Raw genomic sequence first — 14355 nt, forward strand, 5'->3', positions numbered from 1 at the left:
GTGAATTTGGATGTTAGTGCCTACTCCATCTCCATCTCTGTTCCTGTAGCAATGGCTGCCTGGAGATGCCAGACTTAGCTTGTGTGATGGTTTGTATATTCTTGGGCCAGAGAGTGGCACCATTTGAGGTGTGACCTGGTTGGAGTAGGTGTGCCTCTGTGGGTGTAGGCTTAAGATCCTCACCCTAGTTGCCTAGGAGTCAGTATTCCACTAGCAGCCTTTAGATGAAGATGTAGAACTCTCAGCTCCACCTGTGTTATGCCTGCCTGGATACTGTCATGCTCCTACCTTGATGATAATGGACTGAACCTCTGAACCTGTAAGCCAGCCCCAAGTAAATGTTTTTTTATAAGACTTGCCATGGTCATGGTGTCTGTTCACAGTAGCAAAACCCTAACTAAGACAGTTTAGTACTATGAAGAAGACACAAGCAGCATGTAGGAAACAGGGAGTTTTAAAGTAGCTTTGATTTTCTTTGAAAGAGCATAGGTTTGCAATGAAGTTGAAAAAAAATCAGAGGGATTTCCAATGTAACTTCCCTTCATCTATGCACCAGCAACTCCCTAGTCTATCAGTGTCCCCACCAGAGAGGTTCATTTGTGACAGTTAATGAACCTACATTTGATGTGGCATTATCATCCCAGTGTGTGTAATGGTTCACTCTTGGTGTACATTCTGTGGATTTTGGCCAATGTTCAATGACATGTATCAATCATTATAGAACCACAGAGAATAACTTCACTGCCCTAAAACTTCTCTAGGCAAACTTCTCCTTTTCAAAAGGGAAAAAATTAGAACTTCTATAAGTCATTGAAAATTTCAGTTAATGTAAGTTAGTAGTTGAGTGAGTGAATGAATGTATGACTTTTAACCTCTGTGGTTTGCTCAGACTAGGCTTATTGCATCATGTGAAGGTGTTGGGATTGTTTTCTGTGACTTGGACTTTGAATGAATGTGTGCTTAGGAAGTGTGCATAGGAGGATGTATTCACTGTGCAAGCAGATTCACATTCCATCATGGTGTGTAAAATTTTGAGATGATCCCTCCCTTCTTCTCTTGCTGTGGAGCGATCTTCTCTGTGGTGATGTGAAAGCTGTCTAGTCAGGATACACAATAGTGTGACTAGTATGGGGTGTAGAGGGAGCCATTTATTGTGGAGCAGACAAAATATGGACCAACAGAGAATTAGCACAGGGTTGTTGAGGGCCATCCCGATTCTTTCAAATTTAATATTTTAGTTCAGTTAACTCAAATATATTAGTATATGTCAAGAGGTCATCCATCTATTTAAAATTTCTGCCAAACTTGTGCCAGTTGTAAGGTTTTCAAGAATAAAAGAATCTTCCCTAATGATCTCCACCCCCAGGTCTGATAGAATGATAGACAAACACTTAGCAAATAGGTAGAGCATGTTTTGAAAACTAATTCATCCAGTGACCACATGGACAAACATGATGAACTGGCCCAAGGAGTTCTAGGCTCAGTCAGACTCTTCATATGATGTGACTATACTTCCAAGATCTCCATTCATTTAGAGAAGAGAGCTCTTATATTAGGAGTAAAGTTTAGTAGGATTACCACTTCCTTTGTCTGGACATTTGACGGTTTCTGTGAACAGACGCATGCTTTAGCTTTTCATGTAAGGCATAGTTATTTAAGAAGAGCATTTAAATGGCTAATGGTTAGAAAAATGGCCCAACTTAGTGTGGAAACCCTGAGAAACTGTACAAGACAATTGAGCCACTGGGACCGATGCCAGAGAGAAGAAATGAAGTGAGTGTCCGTGGTGATGAAGTGTAACGAATGAAATGAACTGAGAGAGAAATAACAAGGCACAAAGGATTACATCAGCAGGGGCACCAGAAAGAAATATCTTTGGCAGATGGAACAACCTGAAATAAGAAAAAACGTATTTCAACTTGAGCACTGCAGTAAATTCCACATGCTCTTCAGGGCGAGGTAACTGTTGGGTTGACATGTCCCTAATAGCTAAAACATGACAGTGCTAAACAGTATTTTTTTCCCATCACTTACTACCAAGCTATGGGTATAAAAGTTTTGACTAAATGCCATATGCTGTCATAGATTTGTATTTAGTCATAGATAACGTGTTTGCCTCCTGTTTGCTGAAGTTGTCTACTGAGAAATGAATAAGTAATGTTTACTTAGGTTGTTTAGGAACTTGTGTTATTCCAAGGAGAGATATAGACATTTCTATTAATTCCTTGAAAAAATTAAATTATAACTTAAAAATAATGTGTAGACACCAAATTTAAAGGTTAATTTTTGTCAAGATAGCATGGCACATGTGATTGGAGCCCTAAGTTGTTTAATTATGGCTTGATCTAGTATAGAAACAATTTAAGAGGAAAAAAATGAGTATTTAGGGCCTAAGCAGTATTTTTTTTCAGTTGAATTAGATGAAGATGGTGAACAATTCCTATTTAAATTCATGTCAATGTTGACTGTGAATTCTGGTTCACTGATTCACACTTAAATGGGCTCTCTCTTGCTCTAACTCATTATGGCACAGAAGCACACCTTTCCCCATGCTTTAGGCTTCTCTTAGGTTTTGCATTAGCCTTGGCAATACTATGCTGGCTTAAGAGACAATACAAGATTTAAAAAAAATTCCTAGTGGCTTGAAACAGGGGCCTCTACTCATCTTTCAACCTTGTCATCAGGAGCTCCACAGACATCTTGAGTGATTGTTTACACTGGCCATGGCAGCCATTGCCACAGCGGGCATGGATGTTTCTGCTTATATGGAAGTACATGGCCATACTCAATCGTAACAGGCCAGAGAAATGCAACCCTCTCATGTGTGCGTATGGCAGAGAGCCAGAGTGTAGGCGGATGAATCCAGCTGTTAAGATCTGTTGGGCCACGGCTGAAAGGCTGTGAAGGTTTGCCATTGGGAAGGAAAGAAAAAGGAGAAAGAAAGACCGTGTCTAACTTATGTAGTGGTAGCTAATATATACGATACAACATATTTTTATATCTAATATAATAGTACTACATATATGTATATAGAAATATATATAATTAAAACATGTGACTTCTTTAATATTGTGATATGGTCAAGGTAAGTCATCAGGAGATAGTGGCACGACTTTTCTTCATTTGAGTAAGCAGAAAGCTAGCCTCAGAGTGAGATCAGAATCATAGGCTAGTTCCCACTAGGCACACACAGCTGCCAGGTACTTTGGTGACCAAGATGGAACTAAGGTAGAATTGTTAAGGTGGGGTGGGGTTGAGGGAAAACATTGTCTCCCTGGTGCACTGTTTGATTAAATTTGATTTACACTCTTAAAGTGGCTGTTCTCGAACACTTGGGAGAGCTCTGTCGACAGCCAGAAAAAGTAATTATCCCAGTCAGATTCAGACATTGTGCGGCCTGCCCTTTAAAATCACTTCCTTGCCATATTTGGTTTATCTGATTACACTGGAGAAGCAAATTGGAACTTGTTTTAGGTGCTCATTAGCAGGCTTTATGTAGGAGCACCTAGGAAAGGGTTGTGTTGTTTGCTAACTTTCCATGGTTGAAATTAGGTAACCAATTAACTAGTTGTGTGTGTGTGTGTTTGTGTGTGTGCGCGCGCGTGCATGTGTGTTTAGCAGGTGCAAATAGCTGACTTGAGTCTGGGGAGAGACTGACATTGCTCAGAGAATTCACACTCAGGCAAGAGCAACACCACACTAATTTCGCAAGTAACTAGTGATAGAAACAGCCCTGTTACTGCTCCCCTAGGATTTGTGAAATGGACACTTTAATTCCGGAGGCATCTTTCAAGTTTCTCGTTCATCAAGCACTCCATTTCCCAGAAGACAGGAGATGTTCAGTTCCTAAAAACTGTGTCTGCAGGAGATACTACATCTGTTGCTTTTAGCAGACAGATGTCTTAATGAGTCCCATGCATTGTGGCAACTCTTCTTTCGGGATGGAGCTAGAAAATAAGAGCATTGACTTGGCGCTAAGTTTTACTCACCCAGTAAGCTGTAACCAACACACATTCATGCTCTGGTGTTTCCCCTCACCGTTCCTCATCTTTGTTCAACAGTGTTTTTGTTCTGCATGGTTGACAAGTAGCTTCTTGGGCTACGGGTAGAGAGTCGCTGGTTGAGTTCCATGCCATTTGCTAATCACATTTTTCAGATGTAAATGTTCAGAGTCTCTCATGTCATGCTGTACCTTTATAAACTCTGAGATGTGTGTGTTTTGGAAAGGAAGCACTCCTTGTGTTGGCCCATTAGTTATCTTATATGTGGTCATTTTCTTTCCATCAGTTCTGTATGGTGTTTAGAGGTGATGGTACCTGGGATTGAATCCATCACCTTGGACATCCCAAGCTTCTATTCTACTACTAAGTTACAGCACCTATGAGTTTAAAATATACACCCTGTGACATATATTTTAATATAATATCATATTCCCTTTTTTATTTTAAGTTGGCTTAAAGTTTTATGATAATATTTTAACATACACCGAATGTGTTATTTTATTGTCTTACATGGGGCATGAATAACTTTAATAGTTATTTAAACATTTAATAAAATACAACAAGCTTCAACATCTATAATTGCAGTTTTTGCAAGACCAGTGATTCGTGAAGCAATTTGCACTTCAGCCATCAATCAGGAAGAGTTCTCATTTAACTCTAGAGACTGCAGAAGCAGATGATGGTTTGACCTGGAGACTCCACGGTAGCCCATTTGCCCCTTTCGTCTACATACATGATTAAAAGCCTCATCAATCTTCGACGCGTTGCAGAGAAAAGTTTTAAAACCACAGTACCTCATGCATGAAATACTTGAATATTTTCAGCATCATATATTTCCACTTTGCCAAGAATATTAATGCGACCATACAGGGGAACTTCGAATTGGAAGGAAAATAGAGATCTTTCCAGCAATTTTTATTCAAATTGTAGTTCCTGACCTTGTAAGCTTTTAGTTCTTTTGTTTTTTCCTAGTTGATATCAATATTGTCTTGATGCTTGAAATGGGAATAGGTATGTGGGCAAACACATAAGGGGAGGAACTTAGGAGAGTGGGGTGGGATGTTAGCTGGGATTTCTCAGGTAGTTCAGAGTTGGCATTCAATTATCCCAACACTCTCCCCATTTTATCTGGTTATCTCATATAGCTTTTAAGAATCAATTTAGGGCAGTGCTGTTGGGCTGGAATCCCTGCTCACCCCTGCGCAAGCTGGGAAACCCCATCTACCCTTCCTCACTTAGCCCCGCCACACTGAAAAATTCTGAGCAAAGAAATGGCTCCAAGAACCCAAGTCAGTTCCACATTCTTGGCAAGTGTAGCAAGCTCCTCCCCTGATGCTGCCAATCACCCAAATCCCCAAGTGCTCAGCTCTTGACTATACTTGGGCAGAAAACCAGTTTATGGCTGACATGTCATCAGCCTTTGCCTATAGTCTATAAAACTCCTCTGCCCTAGCCTAGGTGTGACTCCGTCAGCCCCCTTCATTGGGATTGATGAACCTACCCAGTAACAGAGCCTAATAAACCTGCCTTCATCTACTTTTAATCTTGTCTAATCTGGCCTGTATCTGAGTCACCAAGGGAGAGAATGACCCTATTATGTGGTTCAGCAAGTCTTCTGAAACTTTCAAGACTGGTTGACTGTTTGCAATTACGTTAAACCATTAAAACGTTTTTTTCTTCCTGCCCCCAATCTCTCTTCTCACTTAGATTCCAATGGCTTACTTTTTTCATATATGCTTTCTTAGTCAGGAATAGCATCTGACTCACCAATGCCAAGCCTTTGGTTGCTGTGAAGATTGTTCAGTGAAGACTGACTATTGTTCACCCTGGAAGAACCTGGCTGTGTGCTGGGCTGCAGCACATTTTGGGTGCTGTAGCCATCAAATGTGGTAGGTGCACTGAAGAATGAAACTGTGGCTGGAGAGTCAAGTGGGAACATTTGAAATCATTCCTCATTGTCATTTCATATTCTAGAGTACCAGAAACTATTCTTAACTAGAAACCAGCATTTCTGAGATCTACTTTTCTTTGCCAATGGCTTCTGTGTTTCTATGATCGTGGACAAGGCTTCTAGGCACTCTGACCAACACTTTCCATCTTTGTTGAAAGCAATCCCTGCATTTGATTTCCAGCTTCTCTTAGGGTGGTTCTTCTTCATCCCCTTACTACCAGTACCACTACTGCTACTGCTACTACTGCTACTACATGAAAAGCAACAGTGACAAGCCTGGGCTTTGATCTGGATGACACGTCTTCAAAGGTGCGGACAGGTGTTGATTGACAGAGTGACAGCAAACACCATTGGAAGCAGAGAACTCTGGGAACTTTATTAATTGTGGCTGAACTAGAAAGTGTTACTTATCCAATGTTATTGCCTTTAGAAACAGAAGCAGGCTGAGTGGTTCTTGCAGCATTGGTCTTATATGACTTCAGGCAAAGGGCTATCAGAGAAGGGGAAGGTGTGTTATGCAAAGCAGCTACTGTAATGGGAGCCTTGAATATGGAGTAGCCTCAAGGGCAAAGGTAAGACTGTGTCTCCCATGTCTGCTGTGGAAGGATATACAGGCACTATGACCTGCCACCCAACCAGACTACCTGGTCATCACAGAGATACAAATGTCACATGTTCTCCCTTAGGGGAAGCTTCAAATCTTCAGATGTGAGTGCCTAGCCTATAGTAATTACAGAAACCAGGAGAGTAAAATGGCATCATTTCCAGGATGGGGGTTTTGGGGAGCACTCGAATACAAGTGGTCTGATCAGGGGAATGGGAAGAGGAGTGCTTCCTTAGAGGCAGAGAGAGAGGCAAATACAGAAGAAGGTGTGGGGGCAGGGAGAGTGGAAGGACAGTGTACAAATGATTGCATAGGGAAATGAGGAACCAGGGGACTCCTTAGGGAAGAGAGATGGAGATAAATACAGAAGAAAAAGAGAGGTAGGTAAAATAACAACGTAGATGCTTGAAAAAGCCACAAGGAAATAGGCTATTAACTAATTACTTAAAAGCCCATTAATTTATGTAATTCCGTCTATAATATATACAGAGTACATGTAGTTTTATTTTTTTTCCATTTTTTATTAGGTATTTAGCTCATTTACATTTCCAATGCTATACCAAAAGTCCCCCATACCCACCCACCCCCACTCCCCTGCCCACCCACTCCCCCTTTTTGGCCCTGGTGTTACCCTGTACTGGGGCATATAAAGTTTGCAAGACCAATGGGCCTCTCTTTCCAGTGATGGCCAACTAGGCCATCTTTTGCTATATATGCAGCTAGAGTCAAGAGCTCCGGGGTACTGGTTAGTTCATAATGTTGTTCCACCTATAGGGTTGCAGATCCCTTTAGCTCCTTGGCTACTTTCTCTAGCTCCTCCATTGGGAGCCCTGTGATCCATCCATTAGCTGACTGTGAGCATCCACTTCTGTGTTTGCTAGGCCCCGGCATAGTTTCATAAGAGACAGCTACATCTGGGTCCTTTTGATAAAATCTTGCTAGTGTATGCAATGGTGTCAGCGTTTGGATGCTGATTATGGGGTGGATCCCTGGATATGGCAGTCTCTACATGGTCCATCCTTTCATCTAAGCTCCAAACTTTGTCTCTGTAACTCCTTCCATGGGTGTTTTGTTCCCAATTCTAAGGAGGGGCATAGTGTCCACACTTCAGTCTTCATTCTTCTTGAGTTTCATGTGTTTAGCAAATTGTATCTTATATCTTGGGTATCCTAGGTTTGGGGCTAATATCCACTTATCAGTGAGTACATATTGTGTGAGTTTCTTTGTGAATGTGTTACCTCACTCAGGATGATGCCCTCCAGGTCCATCCATTTGGCTAGGAATTTCATAAATTCATTCTTTTTAATAGCTGAGTAGTACTCCATTGTGTAGATGTACCACATTTTCTTTATCCATTCCTCTGTTGAGGGGCATCTGGGTTCTTTCCAGCTTCTGGCTATTATAAATAAGGCTGTTATGAACATAGTGGAGCATGTGTCCTTCTTACCAGTTGGGGCATCTTCTGGATATATGCCCAGGAGAGGTATTGCTGGATCCTCCGGTAGTACTATGTCCAATTTTCTGAGGAACCGCCAGACTGATTTCCAGAGTGGTTGTACAAGCCTGCAATCCCACCAACAATGGAGGAGTGTTCCTCTTTCTCCACATCCTCGCCAGCATCTGCTGTCACCTGAATTTTTGATCTTAGCCATTCTGACTGGTGTGAGGTGGAATCTCAGGGTCGTTTTGATTTGCATTTATTCCAGGGATGCAGGGATGGTTTAATATATGAAAATCCATCAATGTAATCCATTATATAAACAAACTCAAAGACAAAAACCACACGAACATCTCGTTACATGCAGAAAATGCATTTGCAAGATCCAACACCCATTCATGATAAAAGTTTTGGAAAGATCAGGAATTCAAGGCCCATACCTAAACATGATAAAAGCAATCTACAGCAAACCAGTAGCCAACATCAAAGTAAATGGAGAGAAGCTGGAAGCAATCCCACTAAAATCAGGGACTAGACAAGGCTGCCCACTTTCTCCCTACCTTTTCAACATAGTACTTGAAGTATTAGCCAGAGCAATTAGAAAACAAAAGGAGATCAAGGGGATACAAATTGGAAAAGAGGAAGTCAAAATATCACTTTTTGCAGATGATATGATAGTATATATAAGTGACCCTAAAAATTCTATCAGAGAACTCCTAAGCCTGATAAACAGCTTCGGTGAAGTAGCTGGATATAAAATTAACTCAAACAAGTCAATGGCCTTTCTCTATACAAAGAATAAACAGGCTGAGAATGAAATTAGGGAAACAACACCCTTCTCAATAGTCACAAATAATATAAAATACCTTGGCGTGACTCTAACTAAGGAAGTGAAAGATCTGTATGATAAAAACTTCAAATCTCTGAAGAAAGAAATTAAAGAAGATCTCAGAAGATGGAAAGATCTCCCATGCTCATGGATTGGCCAGATCAACATGGTAAAAATGGCTATCTTGCCAAAAGCAATCTACAGATTCAATGCAATCCCCATCAATATTCCAACTCATTTCTTCAACGAATTAGAAGGAGCAATTTGCAAATTCATCTGGAATAACAAAAAACCTAGGATAGCAAAAACTCTTCTCAAGGATAAAAGAACCTCTGGTGGAATCACCATGCCTGACCTAAAGCTTTACTACAGAGCAATTGCGATAAAAACTGCATGGTACTGGTATAGAGACAGACAAGTAGACCAATGGAATAGAATTGAAGACCCAGAAATGAACCCACACACCTATGGTCACTTGATCTTCGACAAGGGAGCTAAAACCATCCAGTGGAAGAAAGACAGCGTTTTCAACAATTGGTGCTGGCACAACTGGTTGTTATCATGTAGAAGAATGCGAATCGATCCATACTTATCTCCTTGTACTAAGGTCAAATCTAAGTGGATCAAGGAACTTCACATAAAACCAGAGACACTGAAACTTATAGAGGAGAAAGTGGGGAAAAGCCTTGAAGATATGGGCACAGGGGAAAAATTCCTGAACAGAACAGCAATGGCTTGTACTGTAAGATCGAGAATTGACAAATGGGACCTAATGAAACTCCAAAGTTTCTGCAAGGCAAAAGACACCGTCAGTAAGACAAAAAGACCACCAACAGATTGGGAAAGGATCATTACCTATCCTAAATCAGATAGGGGACTAATATCCAACATATATAAAGAACTCAAGAAGGTGGACTTCAGAAAATCAAATAACCCCATTAAAAAATGGGGCTCAGAGCTGTACATGTAGTTTTAATGAACTTTTCTTCCATGGGCTGCTAGTACTTCTCATCTACCCAGACCTATCTTCTCGGACTTTATCAGGCTTAAAACTGATAAATGAAGTCCATATGTCAAAATCTCACCACAAAATAACTATCTGAAAGACCAAGCCAGTATCTACCCACCAAGCTTTACGAGTCCAGTAGAAAGGTTTGCAAATGGGAATTACCTAGATGATTTCTGAGGCACAGGATTTAAAAGGACAATCATACACATGTCCTCAAAGACTTCAAGAATTTTAAAACAGATATAAAGAAACATTTCAATGTCTTTGGGGGGAGTAGGATAGAACTCACGGAGAATAAATGACTGAGGTATGCCCAAGAGAGCAAGCATAAAACTGAAGGAAACTGCAGACAACCCAGGACTATAGAACAGAATCCAACAAGGGGACAGAAACAGCAGAGAAGACTCAAGGTGAAATAAAAGTGGAACTGAAAAACTCAACTAGAAACTTAAAGGAAGGTCTGGTGAGATGGCTCAGTGGTTAAGAGCACTGATTGATCTTCTGAAGGTCCAGAGTTCAAATACCAGCAACCACATGGTGGCTCACAACCGTCCATAAGGAGATCTGACACCCTCTTCTGGAGTGTCTGAAGACAGCTACAGTTTACTTACATATAATAAATAAATTAATTAAAAAAAAAGAAACTTAAAAAAATCCTCAGAAGTTGAATGAATCAAGTAGAAGACAGACTATTAGGACTCGAAGGTAGGAGAGAAACTTACTAGATGTAGATCAAACAAGCAAGGAATATGAAAACAAAAACCAAACAACAACAACAAAACAAAGCAAAGCAAACCAAAACAACCCCCCCCCCTCACCAAACCACCCCACAGGAAAGAAGCACACAGGAAATGTGAGACACCATATGTAGTGGTTTGAATAAGAATGGACCCTATAGGCTCATATATTTGAATGTTTAGTTATAGGGAGTGGTACTATTTGAGAAGGCATGGCCTTACTGGAAGAAGTGTGTCACTGGAAGGGGCTTTGAGGTTTTGCAAGCCCATGCCAGGCCCAGCATCTCCCCCTCTCTCTTTGCCTACAGATCAGGATGTAGCTCTCAGCTATTGCTCCAGCATCTGCCTTCATGCTGCCATGGTTATTGCCATAGTGATAATAGACCAAATCTCTGACACTGTAAGCCAGCCTCCAGCTAAATGCTCTCCTTCATAAGGGTTACTTTGGTGATAATGCCTTTTCACAGCACTAGAACAGTGACATCATGAAAAACCAAATCTTTGATGACAGAGAAGAATTCCAAGTCAATGACATAGATCACATCTTCAATGAGATAATAGAAGAAAACTTCTGCAAATTAAGTTAAGACACACCCATACAAATATGAGAAGCACACAGAATAAAATCCTGATGGTATATCATAGTTAAAACATTAAGTATATATAACAAATAAGATTTATTGAAAGATTCAAGAGAAATATGAAAGTCATATATAAAGGAGAGCTCATCAGACTAACAGTTGACTTCTCTTTGGAAATGGCTCAAATGAAAGCTATAAGAGCCGAGTACCATGTATTCTAAGCCCTAAAATGCTATGATATACAGCCTAGACTAATATACCTAGCAAAACTATCCCCCATAATTGAAAAAGAAAAAACTTTCATGATATAAACAGCCTAAAAAAAAACCTTATATTCAACAAACCACACTTAAAGAAAATACAGGAATCCATATTTCAAACTGAAGAAGGGAATGAGCATAGCAGAGAGACCATGGATATAGTAGCCAACACCGAAAAGCAATAAACAATGACACACATTTCAATAATAGCTTTGAATATCAGTGGCCTTGATTCTCCAATCAAAAGACATAGGCTTATTGAATGGATAAAGAAACTAAATATACACATCTTTGTCTACAAGAACCACATCCTAGCTTTGAAGATAGACACTGCCTTAGGATAAAAGGAAGGAGAAAAATACTCCAATCAAATGGAATCAGGAAGGAAGAAGGCATCTCTATTCTAATACCTGAAAACACTTCACGCTAAAACAAGTAAGAACAAATAAAGAGGAATACTTCATTATAAACAGAGGTTAATCAGAAGTATCACTATCCTAAACATATATGTCCTAAATTCTGGGGCACCTTATTTCATTAAAAAAATATACTACTAGATTTAAAGACACAGATTAACATCAATCTATTAACAGTATTTGTTAATACCCACTTTCTTCAATAGTCAGATCATCTCTTAAAACAAAAAATAGAGAAACATCAAAATTAATTGCCACCATACATCAAAGAAAGACTTTAAGAACCAGAGGATCAGGGAGTTTGCTGTGACTCTCTGTGTCTTACTAATGTCAGAAACTTACACCCATAAAGTCTCCACAATATGATGGCCCAAATATGAGCAGAGCAATGTTGACACCAATGGATATGTCAAAATGGACAAGGAAAGACCCTGAGGTCTTAACCCTACTCGAAGAACTATGGGTAACTAAGGATTGCAGAGTGGGAGAAATCATCCTCAAAGAAAGCAATGGCAATTGGTTATCTAATACTAATTTCTCATCCCTGAAAACATACGTCCAAGTAACATTACACAGACTGAGCTGGTTATATTTATGACTATATACATACACATACACATGTCCATGTACATATACATACACATGTACATATACATACACATGTACATATACATACACATGTACATGCGCACACACACACATGTACATACACATACACATGTACATGTACACACATGTACATGTACATGTATGTGTACGTATACATATACATACAATAATTAATGAAAAGTAGGCTATGAATTTGAAGGTTCCTAGGAAGGAATACATGGGGGGTGTTTGGAGGAAGAAAAGGGTTTGGAGAAATGATGCAATTATATTCTCAAAAATAAAATGATTGGATACACTTGGGATATAATTTGAACCACCTTTGTGAGTCTCTTTGATTTATCACATTGTAACCATGAAGTTCTGTGTCTAAATACAACATCCTTATACAAGAGGGTGCTTCATAAGCTTTAATACACTTCTGTGGAGGGGCAGACAAGGAAATAGGATGAGCGCACAGAGTTCACTTTAGCAAGTTGTGAAAAAAATGCCACGAAACACATAGAGCAGAAAGATCACAAAGACAGCTAAGGAGATTAGTGTACTTTATGCTTTCTGGTGTCACCTAGGTGATATCCATTTTGGTTTTATTTTTTATATCTGCATTTTCTAAGTGTCCATGTTTGCTGGAATGACAAGAAGAACTCATTAAATATTCATACTTAACAAGGAGGTCTCTATCGATGAAGTTGTTAAATTTACCCATATCCAACTTCAGCTACTGATTCTGGGAGAATACAAACAAACCACTATTAATAAATTTGCACTTTTGCAAAGATGGCGTGACAGAAAACATAGCATATTAAAGCAAGTGGCCACGCTGCCTAGTGATCCTCCTCCTCTGGTATCAGAGTGTTTGTCTGAGGTCAAGAATGCACACTGTAGCATATGGGTGTGTGAGGTCTTGTGTAACGTCCCCCCAACACTGAAGCACAGTGCATGAAATGAGTGCACAGTTGGAAAGATGAGAATCTCCTTTCCCTGCTGAAATAGCTTAGTTGGTTCAAGATTGAGCCATTTATTATTTGTCTTTTCCGAGTTTGAGTTTCTTGTGACTTTTGGTAATGATGGGATTAAGTAAAGGGGCAAACTTTTTCCTCACAGGACATTTTCATCTTTTTCCGATTGTGGGGAATCTGTGTTTTTTCAGGTCAGTTTTCTACATGACTTTGGTGAGTAATCACTGTAACAGATTTTTACTTTTCAATGTATCATAACACTCATTTTCCTTTATGGACAGAAAACAAAATGGGCTGATAATGAAGCCATGGTTTTTCTATTTGTGCTTTCTTCTTTCATCACCAAGTACAGATATATGTCAGTTAGAAATGTGCATATGAATATATATATATATATATATATATATATATATATATATATATATATATATATTCATCTATTAGAAATGTGCACATGACAGAGTGGTCTTCATGTGGGTCTCAAACAAGCGGACCTGGGATTATCCTAAAAGCTATGGCCTGTACTTGGGATATGTTCTTCTAGCTGGGTTGCCTTGTCTGGCCTCTGGGAGAGGAAGCGCCTAGCCTCACAGAGACTTGAACTGCCAGGGTTGGGGAGATACTGAAGGGGGTTTGGGGGAGGGGTTGATCTGGAGGGGAGCAGTGGGAAGGATATAAAGCGAATAAGTAAAAAATAGAATTAAACTAAGAAAAGAAATGTGCACATGAAAATGTAGATGCATTTATTAGAAATATACACATAAATGTGTAGATATGTCTGTTGGAAATATGCATATCAATGTATTGATATATGTATATGTATGAATGTGAAATATGCATATAAATGTATTGATATATGTACAAGTACATGTATGAATGTGTACAATGTTATGAATGTCTATTATAAGAGCATCTATAAATACACACTATATATAATATGTATACACACATACAGACACACACA

The 14355-nt window shown here is 39.5% G+C and overlaps 1 long non-coding RNA gene across 1 annotated transcript in view; it reads left to right on the plus strand.

The window, feature by feature from the left end:
- Window positions 1-14355, plus strand: part of Gm34486 — a 38080-nt gene that overhangs the window by 16637 nt on the left and 7088 nt on the right. Inside the window, exon 2 of the long non-coding RNA XR_380566.2 lies at window positions 5747-5890. This is a non-coding gene — a long non-coding RNA (predicted gene, 34486). The remainder of the gene's footprint in view (window positions 1-5746; window positions 5891-14355) is intronic.

Source organism: Mus musculus, chromosome 10 (assembly GCF_000001635.26).
Source record: "Mus musculus strain C57BL/6J chromosome 10, GRCm38.p6 C57BL/6J".
Taxonomy (NCBI): domain Eukaryota; kingdom Metazoa; phylum Chordata; class Mammalia; order Rodentia; family Muridae; genus Mus; species Mus musculus.